Source organism: Mus musculus, chromosome 4 (genome assembly GCF_000001635.26).
Source record: "Mus musculus strain C57BL/6J chromosome 4, GRCm38.p6 C57BL/6J".
Lineage (NCBI taxonomy): Eukaryota > Metazoa > Chordata > Mammalia > Rodentia > Muridae > Mus > Mus musculus.
In genome coordinates this window covers 39,386,765-39,399,943 of record NC_000070.6, presented here as the reverse complement: position 1 = coordinate 39,399,943, position 13,179 = coordinate 39,386,765, and the positions used below count along the sequence as shown (strand labels likewise).

At 44.1% G+C, this 13,179-nt stretch overlaps 2 long non-coding RNA genes across 2 annotated transcripts; both read right to left on the bottom strand.

The window, feature by feature from the left end:
• Positions 1-11,282: 11,282 nt before the first annotated feature.
• On the bottom strand, positions 11,283-12,064 carry LOC115486431. Its single transcript, XR_003955336.1, has 2 exons — positions 12,029-12,064; positions 11,283-11,457 (listed from the first exon to the last, which is right to left on the bottom strand). It is a non-coding gene; the product is annotated as an uncharacterized LOC115486431 (long non-coding RNA).
• A 670-nt stretch (positions 12,065-12,734) lies between these two features.
• On the bottom strand, positions 12,735-12,959 carry Gm42270. Its single transcript, XR_003955335.1, has 2 exons — positions 12,920-12,959; positions 12,735-12,844 (listed from the first exon to the last, which is right to left on the bottom strand). It is a non-coding gene; the product is annotated as a predicted gene, 42270 (long non-coding RNA).
• Between the last annotated feature and the right edge of the window lie 220 nt (positions 12,960-13,179).

Here is a 13,179-nt window from a genome sequence, read left to right as displayed (position 1 = left end):
AGAAGGATTTCCAGATGACGCTGGACATGACCTTATACGGGGAGAAGTTTAACCTGGCTATGTGATCTCCTGGGGGAGGGGGAAAATGGGGGTACAGGGCTATGTGTGCCCCTACCACAGGCCTGGGGCTGTGAGGGAGCAATCTTAGTCCTGCCAATCTCAGGACAAGATTTCTGAGGTTTGGATATGACTCAACCTCACTCTTGCTCTGGGCCTGCTCTCCACTGCTCCATGTCCAGCGTATTTCCCTTCTGCGTTGAGATTCTCACCCAGAAAAGCAACCCCATATTTAATGCAATCCTGTGTATGAATGTTCGTGTGTATATGTTTGGAATGCCAATTTCACGAATGCTGTCTACTTCCTTTGAGATAGAGTCTCCCAAAAGCCTGGAGCTTGCCAAGTTGGTGACTGGACCCCATGGCTCCTTTACCCTCTATACTACCAGCTCTGAGATTAAACAGGGCATCACACCTGGGACATTTGCTTGGGTTCTGGGAAAAGAACTCAGGTTCTCTTGCCTCCTAGGCAAGCACTAGAACCTGAACCATCTCCCTAAAACTCCTTCTGTATCCCCACATCTCTTGAGGTCTCACCTGAGTAAGGCCAACACTGAGATAACCTTCCTACCTTAATTTTCACAGGCCATATTCACATCTGGGAAGCACTCTGCTAGCAGCATGAAAGCAGTTTTTGAATAGAGAGTTATTAAAAGGTTGGTGACCCAGGACTGGCAATCCTGGGGTTGTCTTGAGTGACCATTGCACTCGATCAAGGGTTATGAAACACATATCACGTGGGATCTCTGATGGTGAAAATAACATCATCTCTCTAGCTGATTGTGCGAATCACACCATCCCTCTAACCAACTGTGCAAACCCTGTCTCTTCCCTATTGACCGAGGAAATCACATCATCTCTCTAAAATTAGTCTTCCTTTCTGAAAAGCAAGCCTAAGCGGAGGTCCTGTTCTGATTTTCTGACCCGGTGGGTGACTGTGTTAGGGCAGCTTGCCTGTGTTTCTTTCTTTATCATTCTGTCTGCACTGTCTTTTATTACTGTGTACTGTCAGCAGCAACAATTTCCTCAAAGTTTAAAATAGCAAAAGTGTACAAAGGTGGAAAAAAAAATACAAAGCTTTATCTTGCCCTCTAAGAAGCCCCATGGTGTGACTTTCCCAGGTACTTCAGATCTCCTGGAGACCTGTAACGTGTCCTCGTATCTTTACCTTCTTTGGATGGTAGGAACTCACATCTACAAGGCTGTATTTCAAGAGGAGATGACAGACATTTGTGAGATTTTAGTGTTTCTAGCATTGCCCTTGTCATTTAATGACTCCTCCCCAAGTGTGGCACTCAGCATGGTGGTGCTGACTTCAGCTCCAGTCATGTTTGATCTCTTGCCTTCATGCTGAATGACTATTCCATGTCTCCGGGGCACTGTGTTTTTCTGTTGCTATCCTAGTTCCTTAGTGCCACCCTGGCTTTTCTCTAAAGTGCTGCCACCACCCCTGCAGTGCTCACCAAACACTGTCAACAACCTCTCTTGAGTTTACACAGCCACCCCTCTTATCCCTGACTGCCTGCAGCAAAAAGAAAGAAATTGCGCCTCCATCTTCCTCCCTCCCAGCTGTCAGCACTGTGCTAAAAACAAAACCCTTCAGCTTCCTAAACAAACAAGCTTGCAGTATTCAGAATGTGTCCCGGTATGTGGTCATATATTTCTGTAAGGTTCTTTAAGGACACAGGTCTTTCAAAACCATTTCAATGTATGCTACATGAGAGATGATTATGTTTAACCCCAAGGTAGGAAGAGTGGTCCTGCTGCTTGGCTGGCTGTATCTTCTGAGGTGCATAATTGGCTGCTCTGGTTCACAGGAATAAATTTCATCTTAAAATCTGTCTTTTAGTTGCAGTTTCATTGGCTTAGTGCAGCAGGGGCCAGCAAATGATACATAGTGTCCTCTAACATTAAGTGATTGAGTACAAAGAAAGGAATTACATTTTCTTTTCATTTATTGTCCCCTTTACTCTTCATAAAAGCATGATTAGCTTTTATGTGTATGTAGATGTGGTAGCAGCACCCAGCTTTGCAGATGACAAACTGAGTCCAGGGAGTCCGGTAACTGTTTACAGCTCACAGAAATAAGGAGCTGGAGTCTTTTCTGTAGGAAATGCTCTAATTTTACAAATTCTGTTATTTTGCTTAGAAACATAATGCTGACAGAAGAAAAGCTTCTTGTCTATGAGAATTGGATTCAGCTTCTATTTCAGTCAATTATGTTAGGTTTCAAACCTGGGACAAAAGGTTGAGGTGCCTATTTAACATATCAAAGTCAGCTTCTCCCTGCATCCCTCAGTCCTTACTTGTTACTGGGTCCTCCTAGCTGCCACACCCTACCAATTACTTTAAATTCTCCAGCCCAGGGGCTGCCCTGCACTTCCATATATAATCCAAACATTTTGATTACCCATTCTTTGTACCTTTGGATCTCCTGGCTGCTGCTTTCCTCTCTCTCCTGTCTCCCCTCCCTGCCCTCTCTCTATATATGGCTCAGGGTAAGGCCCATTTTGGGTTCTCCCATATGTCCTTGTCTCTGGTAATATTTCCTATGTATCTCTAATAAACATTTCCCTCTACCATACCTAGAAGAAGACATGAACTTTCTCTTTTATTTATTTATTTTTTCTTTTCATTCAACTTACTAGTTTGACATACCCCACTCAAAGTTCTCATTCTTTACCCTTAAGAGTTTCCATTCACTTACCAAGAAAATAAAATGTTCCATGATAGGGATGTAATTACATATGACACAAAAATCACTCAAAATGGTTATCTGTATGTCTGCATCAAGAACGTTGTTGTAGTTATTTTATTGGGAAAGCACTGTCATAGATATTTACTGTCCTTACACCAGTATATAACAGAACATGAGATCTAAGAGATAGGAATTCCCTTCCCCTATTTTAGGGCTTTAGAATTCAATGAGTATATGTAGAATGCAATTCAGTATCCGAGAGTCTTCTATTAGGCAAAAAGGTACTGGAAGAACTCAGATAAACCCAGTAGTTTAGGTTGAAGGGTAACATGAAAAAGAGGAAAGAGAGCAAAGGCTGACATAGGTTGGAAAATATTGTCATAAAAATGCAAAATTCCTAATCTAGTATTTTATATGAAAGTAAAAGCTCACACCACAAGTTGAGTTCTTTCATGGAAATTAATAGGTAGGAAGAATGTCAGCATCACTGAGGCAGAAATTGACAGGCAGGAATTCATTTGTCCCTGGCTGCCAAGCCCCAGTATTCTCAGCACATGGAAAATGTAATGTTCTGCCTTTCACCTGGCTTATTTCTCCTAGCTGCCTAGCTTATTCCAAAGTGCTGACAAGAGACAATCTAAAAGTTTCCTAGACAGAAAGCCAAAAGGGAAAAAAAAAATAGTCCCAATTTGTCTCCTAGTCCAGAATGGGGTTATAAGTGTGTCAACTCTCTACAGGTCAGTGTGGTGGAGTTTCATGTCAGTGTTGTGCCAGCCATTGTCTAACTACAAGTATTATGAGAAGGCAGCTGACCAAGGGAGATGGAACTATAGTCCAACCCCCTTCAGAGGCATCCTCATGCAAATGGCTGGTAATTCTCCAAAGCATTCAAAATCAGTTGAATGTGTTTGCTCAGCTTCTGGATTAGCCAGCTTTCTGTCATCACCACAAAGCATGTGACTAGTTAACTTGCCCAGAAGAAATGGTTAACTCATGGTTTTACAGTCTCAGTCTGTGCCTAGGCAAACCCACCGGTGTGATTTCTTGGGCAAGGACGTTAGATGTAAACACCCAATAACAGAAAACAACCCCAGCATCAGGAAACAAGAGAGAGAGAGAGACACTGACTAGGCTTGGGTCCCCAAACCCACCTCAGGGACATACATTTGAAGGCAAAGGGATTTCCCACCAGGCTCCACCTCCCAAAGGTTCCTCAGCTCACCAAAGCACCACTTTTAGAATAGGCTTTTAATACATGGACTTCTGCAAATCAGAAGGTGGGGACAGGAGCTCTGTCCAAACCATGGCATCTCTTCTGTTTCTCAGATGTGAGTTTTTCAAGAGATGTTATAGTTTGTGTTTACAGGCAGGGATAATTAGGTCACATTCCGAGCTTTAAGGAAGGAATGGGAGACAGTCTTTCTGTCAGATTACTGTTTTCTCTCCAGAATTCTGGAGTGTGAATGGAGGCCCAACCTGGTCTGGGGTACAAACATGGATCGGTTGTCACTCACAGGCTCTGGGAAGAAAACTGGGTGGGGGTTGGTACCAACACGAGCTTTTTATCTAGGGGTTTTCTGGAACAAGTTGAAGTTGTCTCTGGAAGCAGGGAGTAAGTGTTAAGAGACATGGGTGTGTCATCTCATGTTCACTTTATGCAGTACTTCTCACCTTAATTTGGTATGTTTATTCTTTGAAGAGTGACACACTGTTTTCAGTTGACTGTGGAATAAGTGGATGTGCCACCTGACAGAAGAACTAGTAAGGTTGAAGCAGGTTCAAAAACCTCAGGGAATCTCATAATTGAGAATAACAGGCATTGGAACTGAAAGTATAACATAAAAACAAAGTTCTAGGCCTTTAGGCCCAGGCTTGGGATTGTGACCTCTGTGACTCAATGCTCCAAGGCATGCTAATCATAAAACAGATAGCGACATTCCTCCACCCACCCGCTTCCTGGGTTCAAAGAGTGTTCATTCAAAGAGTGTGCTATTGTTAGGGGCTCTTAGAAACTGTCTTGAGAGATAACCCAAAGAACTACCAGGTATTCCTTGTGACTCTTGTGACTTTGCACTTCCTTGGGACTCTTAACTGGTATCTTTGGTATTTTCCAACAATGCCCTCCCCACTTCCTTGAGTTGTGGTTTCTTCCTTTAAATACCCCCTTACCCAGCTACTAGGGGCACCATGGTCCTCTACCCCTGCGTGGTGTATGACCGTGGGCCCGAGAGCGCTCTTGAATAAAAGTCCTCTTGCAGTTTGCAGCAAGACCGTTTCTTGTGAGTGATTTGGGGTGTCACCTCTCCTGAGTCAGAACGTGGGGGAGTCCTCACGTTGTGGGTTTTTCAGAACCAATTCCTGCCTAGGCTCTACCTGTTCTGCAATGTGTAACCATGACACCCCACTGAGAGGATCTTAACAACTGAAAACCATAGCATAAAAACCTAGAGTTTTCCATGCTAATGAGATATCTAGATAGGACCCGAGTGTTCCCTTTCTGGCCACCCAGTCCTCCAAAAGTATGCAGAGCCCAGAGACTTCTGGACACAGGATATTGAGAACCACGGCATCAGATTCCAGTCCCCCCCTACCCCCCACCCCATGGAAACGCTGGCTGGGGCCCCCTATCTTGGACTGCATTCTGCCTTCCCCATGCTGACTGTTCTTTAGCACCCCACTGGTAAGGCAGACTTGCAGCCACTCAACTGTTTAACTTGGCAATAATCATTGTGACCCTGATTTTAATCTATGCTACTCATGGAAATAGACACAGTGATTCCTTCAATGCATTTCTAACTATGAGAATGAATGCATTGTCAAAGAATGTGTTTTATCAGCATGTTTAAAATTTTCCAGCTCAATACTGAATATCTTTGAAAATTTTTGTGTTTTCATTATCATCTAAAGAATACCAATGCTCCATTAAATCCTTTAAAAATAAAATATCCTATAACTCTTAGAACATCTGTCTCTGATAAGAGTTTTAATCTCTGCCTTATAGAGGCTTCATACCACATGATTACAACATGAAAGTACCGATATTGTCATTTTGCAAATGTCACAAAGATGGTTTGATTACACATCAGGAATATTGGTTAACATCATGCCATCCTTAATATAACTTTGATTCCCTTTGAGGCTCTACTATAATTGTTATACTTGAAGAACCTTACCCTTTGAATATTTATGCACAGAAATCTACATACTGGTTTTAGGTCTAGAGTTAAAGGCAATTGTTAAAAGAACAACAACACAAAAGCCACACCAAAACTCAAAAAATGAGGAATTGTTATAAGTTTAGTAACAACATAAAAATAATTATTTAATGATTTCTTTGAAACAGCACACACTACAGGTTGACTGCTTATTTGCCTCGAGCCACAAGGGGTGTAAAGCAAGATGGTTGCAAGCCCAGGGTATACATTTTTGGAAGCTCTGTAAAAGATTTGGTTTCTGTGCTTGTGCAAAGCTGTTAATAGAAACTAGTCGGCCATCATTGGGAAGAGAGGCCCCTTGGTCTTGCAAACTTTATATGCCTCAATACAGGGGAATGCCAGAGCCAAGACGTGGGAGTGGGTGGGTAGGGGGTGGGGGGTTATGGGGATTTTTGGGATAGCATTTGAAATGTAAATGAAGAAACTACCTAATTAAAAAAAAAAAAAGAAATTAGTTAGTTGGATGATTAGAATTGACTTCCTGGAATTTCAGTTTCCATCTGTGCCCAGAGTTGATCCTGTGCCACAGGTCTCCCAGGAGTGCTGACATACCTGAGAACACAGGTAAGACCACCACTTCTGCTAAAATTCCTGGCCCAAGAGGGACCTGCCCAGAGCCATCAGGACACAGGAACCAAGGAACAACCAGGGACAGGATTTTTCCAGTTTCTGTCTGTGCCCTGGAGTTGACCCTGTGCCACAGCTCTTCATACCTAAATTCTGCCCAGAGAGAGAAGGTCTGCCAGGAGTGCTGACACACACAGGCTTACAGGAGGGATAAGTCACAGTCAGAGACAGCAAGCTAACACCACAGACAACCAAATGGCAAGTGCAAGAAAATAAGCAACAGAAACCAAGGTTATTTGGAATCAACAGAATCCAGTTCTCTCACCACAGGAAGCCCTGTATAACCCAACACACTAGAAAAGCAAGACTCTGATTTAAAATCCAATCGCATGATGATGATAGAGGACTTTAAGAAGGACATAAATAACTCCCTTAAAGAAATACAGGAGAACACAGATAAATAGCTCGAAGCCCTTAAAGAGGAAAAACAAAAATCCCTTAAAGAATTATAGGAAAACACTACCAAACACAGGAAGGAATTGAATAAAACCATCGAGGATCTAAAAATGGAAATAAAAACAATAAAGAAATCACAAAGGGAGACAACCCTGGAGATAGAAAACCTAGGAAAGAAATCAGGAGTCACAAATGCAAGCATCACCAACAGAATACAAGAGACAGAAGAATCTCAGGTGCAGAAGATACAATAGAAAACATTGACACAACAGTCAAAGAAAATGCAAAAGGCAAAATGATCCTAACCCAAAACATCCAGGAAATCCAGGACACAATGAGAAGACCAAACCTAAGGATAATAGGTATAGAAGAGAGTAATGACTCCTAACTTAAAAGGCCAGCAAATATTTTCAACAAAATTATAGAAGAAAACTTCCCTAACCTAAAGAAAAAGATGCCATAAACCAGTACCCCGGAGCTCTTGACTCTAGCTGCATATGTATCAAAAGATGGCCTAGTCGGCCATCACTGGAAAGAGAGGCCCATTGGATAGGCAAACTTTATATGCCCCAGTACAGGGGAACGCCAGGGCCAAAAAATGGGAATAGATGGGTAGGGGAGTGGGGGGGGGGGGGCTTTTGGGATAGCATTGGAAATGTAATTGAGGAAAATACGTAATAAAGAAAATGAAATTAGAAAAAAAAAAGAAGCCTACAGAACTCCAAATATATTAAGCCAGAAAAGAAATTCCTCCCATCACATGATAATCAAAACACCAAATGCATTAAACAAAGAAAGAATATTAAAAGCAGTAAGGGAAAAAGGTCAAGTAACATAAAGGCAGACCTATCAGAGTTATACCAGAATTCTCAACAGAGACTGTAAAAGCCAGAAGATCCTAAGCCGATGTCATACAGACCCTAAGAGAACACAAATGGCAGCCCAGGAAAACTCTCAATCACCATAGATGGAGAAACCAAAATATTCCACGACAAAGCCATAGTTACACCATATCTCTATACAAATCCAGCCCTACAGAGGATAACAGATGGAAAACACCAACACAAGGAGGGAAACTATACCCTAGAAAAAAAAAAGAAAGTCATCTTTCAACAAACCCAAAGGAAGATAGTCACACAAACATGATCCCACCTCTAACAACAAAAATAACAGGAAGAAAATCACTATTCCTTAATATCTCTTAACATCAATAGAGTAAACTCCCCAATGATACCTCATAGACTAACAGACTGGATGGATATGTAAACAGGACCCAGAATTTTGATGTTCTAAGATCAAGAATCCACAAATGGGACTTCATAAAATCACAAAGCTTCTGTAAGGCAAAGAATACATTAATAGGACAAAACAGCAACTAACAGATTGGGAAAAGGTCTTTACCAATTCTCCATTGGATAGAAAACTAATAACCAATATTTACAAAGAACTTAGGAAGTTAGACTCCAGACAACCAAATATCCCTATCAAAAAATGGGGAACAGAGCTAAACAGAGAATTCTCAACTGAGGAAACTCGAATGGCTGTGAAGCACCTAAAGAAATGTTCAACATCCTTAGTCATCAGGGAAATGCAAATCAAAACAACCCTAAGATTCTACCTCAGACCAGTAATGGTGTCAGAATGGCTAAGATCAAAAACTCAGATGACAGCAGATGGTGGCGAGGATGTGGAGAAAGGAAAATTCCTTCATTTTTGGTGGGAATGCAAGCTGGTACAACCACTTTGGAAATCAGTTTGGCAGTTCCTCAGAAAATTGGACATACTATTACCTGAGGACCCACTAAAATCACTCCTGGGTACATACCCAGAAGATGCTCCAACATGTAATAGGGACACATGCTCTACTGTTGAAAGAACTCAGTGGGGAAACCCCCACTCAGCTCCCGATTCGGCGTGCACCCAAGAATCGCGAATAGAACACAACACCTTGATGTAACAACAAGAGGTTTTTTAATGGCGGAGCTCCGGGTCGAAACGTATCTCACACAACAGGAGACAGTGGATTTGACCACTAGGCTTGGAAGCTAGGGGGTTTTATAGAAAAGGAGTGGGGCTAGGGGAGGAATTGGCGCGGTTTCACATGATTGGTCCATTTAAACATCAGCAGCCTGTAACATTTAACTTAGGTCAGAGGGGTGGGAGCTAGGGAGGCGATGGGCTTGCCCGGGCATGTCCTGGTCTGTTCTGCTATGTTCTCAGCCCCAGGTTTCAAAGCTCAGAAACAACTCTTTGGGCTATTTAACATACATTACATGAATTACAGTTTTATTTCCTTTCATTCCCCTCTTCTTCTGTTTAGACTAATTCTAAACATAGAATTTTAGAGGTCGGTGTCCCTTAACTCTTCATCTACCTGAACTATAGGTTGATATTGCCTTTGAAGAACCATGAGTTTTACTGTATCAATTTTACTCTGGATGAAAGCCATTCCTCTATTTATTATACAAGGGCCGAAAACTAAAGCTAAGCATATCATAAGGATTGGTCCGGCTACAGCGGAAATTAAAGAAGTTATCCAAGATGGTCGTGATTCAAACCACGACTCAAACCACCCCCGTTGAGCATCCCGTTCCCGTTTCCTTCGCTCTAATCTTTCTCTCAGTTTCTGCATAGAGTCTCTAACTATTCCTGTATGATCTGCATAGAAGCAGCACTCTTCTTTAAGGGCAGCACACAGTCCTCCTTCCTTTAGGAACAACAAATCAAGACCTCTCCTGTTCTGTAAAACTACCTCAGACAGGGAGGTCAAAGATTTTTCTAAAGTGTCTATGGACTTCTCTATTGCCGCTAGGTCTTCATTGACAGCATCCCTCAAAGACTGAATTCCCTGTCTTCCTTCTATCAAAGCTGACACTCCCGTCCCCACTCCTACTGCCATACCTATTCCCATGAATGCAGCCAGGGTTAAAGTAATTGGTTCTCTTTTTGACCGCCGGCCCGCATAGCTTTCTTCTAAACTGGATGCAGGGTGATAATATACACGGGGTAACAGCTGGATCATGACACAAAAATCATGAGATGAATTAAAAACCTTAGTTGATACACAGGGAGTAAGTCCTGTATTGCAAGCCCACCATCCAACCGGGGAAGGTACAAGATAGTAATCAGCTTCCGTTCTGGACACGGACTGAATTTGTCCGCATAGGTGTTTGTGAGTGGAAGGTGGGGTACCTATACAGAGACCTGGATTCCTCGCGGATACTTTAGTCAGGATCAGTTTTTGTCCTGTACCCCAAGAGCAGGAAGTATGGCTGCTGGTTCTGTTGAAATCTCCATTGAAGGCGATTCCTTCATAATAAGGCGGACCCGGGGACAGGCATAGCCAGCAGTCCTCAGTAGCGCTTGGATCAGTTCTGTTAAGGGCATAAAAGGCTCCTCTCACTAGGTTAAACATCCTCTGTCTTGAAGGAATCTCGGGGGTAATAGTTAGAGGTACCTGAGGAGTGGGAGGTTGGGTGATAGCGGCCATATTAAGGGGGTCCGCAATCACTGGAGTAGGCTGAGTAATTGTATGGGTGAGGGGTGTGAACTTGGTTGGGGGGCCTAAAGGATTGTAGGGGGTCTCTATTTTTAATCTGATAGTGAACAATAATCTCTCATCATATCTTTCCTTGTAAATCCTAAGACCCCAGGTATACCCTTTTGTCCATCCCAGAGCTCTCTTCCCTGGTTCAGTGAAGGTGACACGGAGCGGATGGCACCAGTCAGTACACTCGTCTAGGTCAAATCCTCCAGGTACATAAGACGCTAGGGAATAGTTGGCTGTTACTCTAATATAGTCCCAGCTCGAGGAGGGCTTCCAGCGGGCTGTACCTGAAGTCTCGCAACCCCAGCTCTTACAAAAGAAGTCAGCCTTACCTCCACATGTTGGATTGAGGGACTGACTTCGGTGGGGCCCGGGGCAGACATAGAAGGGATGGGTTCGAAGCATACTTCTATCCCTTTGGTTAGAGCAACCACCCCATGGGTCTCTCGAATGTTTTTCTACGTACGGAGGGGGTGTTAAAGGTGCCCTCTGAATGTCAGAGTACCCCTCCAAGTCCCATCCAGGAGGGGCTCCTATAGCCAGGGAAAAGATCAGGCCACCAAGTCCACAGAGGGTGTACCTCGGCGATTGTCCATACAGCCCTACCCCCCTCATTGAGTACCTCCCACGTTTGTTGAACAGGACTGTGGGGGTTGAAGTCTTTTGGGATCGCTCCTACGAAGCAGGCGCAACTTAAAAGGATTAGTAGTCTTCTCCAAAGTCCACTCATCATGGCTGACTCCAGGGGGTGCTCTCTTAACGTGGGATGCGTGGACCCAAGTGGGGATTCCTTCCACTTTGACCGCGGTGGGCGTTGTCAGTAGCACCAAGTAGGGTCCCTTCCACCTCGGTTCTAGGTTTCCCGCTCGGTGTCTCCTCACCAGGACTGCTTCTCCTACTTCAAACTGATGCGGCACCTGTGTGTCACCAGCAACATAGGTTTCTTTTAGCTGTTCCCAGACCTCTTTTCTTACTATTTCGAGAGCTTTTAATCGAGCCAAAAGACTAGAAGAAGGAGAGAAAGACACATCCGGGCGATTCTTATCCCCTACGGTCATAAAAATGGGTGGGGGCGCCCCATACATTAATTCAAATGGAGTTAGGCCAAGGGGTCCAGGTGTATTCCGAACCCTGAACAAGGCATAAGGGAGAACGGCTGTCCAATCGCTTCCGCCGGATTCTAAGGCTATTTTAGTCAGAGTCTCCTTTAGCGTTCTGTTCATCCTTTCTACCTGTCCTGAACTCTGGGGTCTGTATGCACAATGTAATTTCCAATTTGTCCCCAGTTGTCTGGCCAATCCCTGACTTACCTGGGAGACGAAGGCAGGTCCGTTGTCTGACCCCATTACCTTAGGTATCCCAAAGCGGGGAAGGATTTCTTCAAGTATCTTCTTGACCACTACATTAGCCGTTTCTTTCTTGGTGGGGAACGCTTCGACCCATCCTGAAAAGGTGTCTATAAAAACTAGGAGATATTTATTTCCATACCTAGCCGGTTTCACCTCAGTGAAGTCAGTTTCCCAGTAGGCTCCAGGTCTGTCTCCTCGCAGTCGTTTTCCTTCCTGGAGCCTGCTAGACCCAGCGTTGGTAAGTGCACAAGCACGGCAGTTTTTTACTATCTCTTCCACAATTCCTTTTAATCCAGGAATGTAATAGGGGGACTTACTAACCAATTTTAGTAATTTTTTAGTTCCTAAATGAGTCAGATGGTGTATGTTAGCTAAGTAATCTCGCCCCTCTTCTTCTGTGAGGGTTCTTTTATTTATTTCCTCAGCAGCAGGCTGTTGGGTTCTCACCACCAGAGTCATTGGCCCTTGGGCTGCTTTTTTAGCTTCTTGGTCTGCCATTTGATTTCCCTTTTCAACGGGCCCAGTTCCCTTCTGGTGTCCTGGGCAATGGATAATTGCCACCCTACGGGGCAAATGAACAGCTTCTAATAAGCTGAGAATTTCTTCTTTATTTTTGATATCTTTGCCGGCAGACGTCAGCAGTCCACGGTGTCGGTATATTGCTCCGTGTACATGAGCCGTGGCAAAAGCTGTCGGTATAGACATTAAGAGCCCTTCCTTCTGCCAGCCTTAAGGCTTGAATTAATGCGATTAGTTCTGCTTTTTGAGCTGATGTACCCTCCGGCAGACTGCTGGCCCATATGACAGCCTTTCCATCCACTACTGCCGCCCCAGCCTTCCGCTTACCTTTTACCACAAAGCTGCTTCCGTCCGTGAACCAAGTCATCGCCCCTGGCCAAGGTTGGTCTGTGAGGTCTGGCCGGATTCCAGTCTCTTCTGCCAGTATTTCTTCACACTTATGTACAGGGGCCTCGTCAGCCTCAGGTAGTAAGGAGGCGGGGTTGAGAATGGCTGGGGGTGCAAAACTTACTCGCTCTGTCAGCAATAGGCTCTGGTAGTGCGTCATTCGGGCGTTGGTCATCCAGCGGTCCGGTGGTTGCCTGATGATGCTCTCAAGAGAGTGTGGGGCCACTATAGTAACATTCTGGCCCATAGTCAGTTTGTCAGCATCTTTTACTAGCACAGCCGTGGCTGCTATCGCTCGCAGGCAGGAGGGCCATCCACTGGCCACAGCGTCCAGTTTCTTTGATAAGTAGGCTACCGGGCGCTTCCATGGTCCCAAAACCTGGG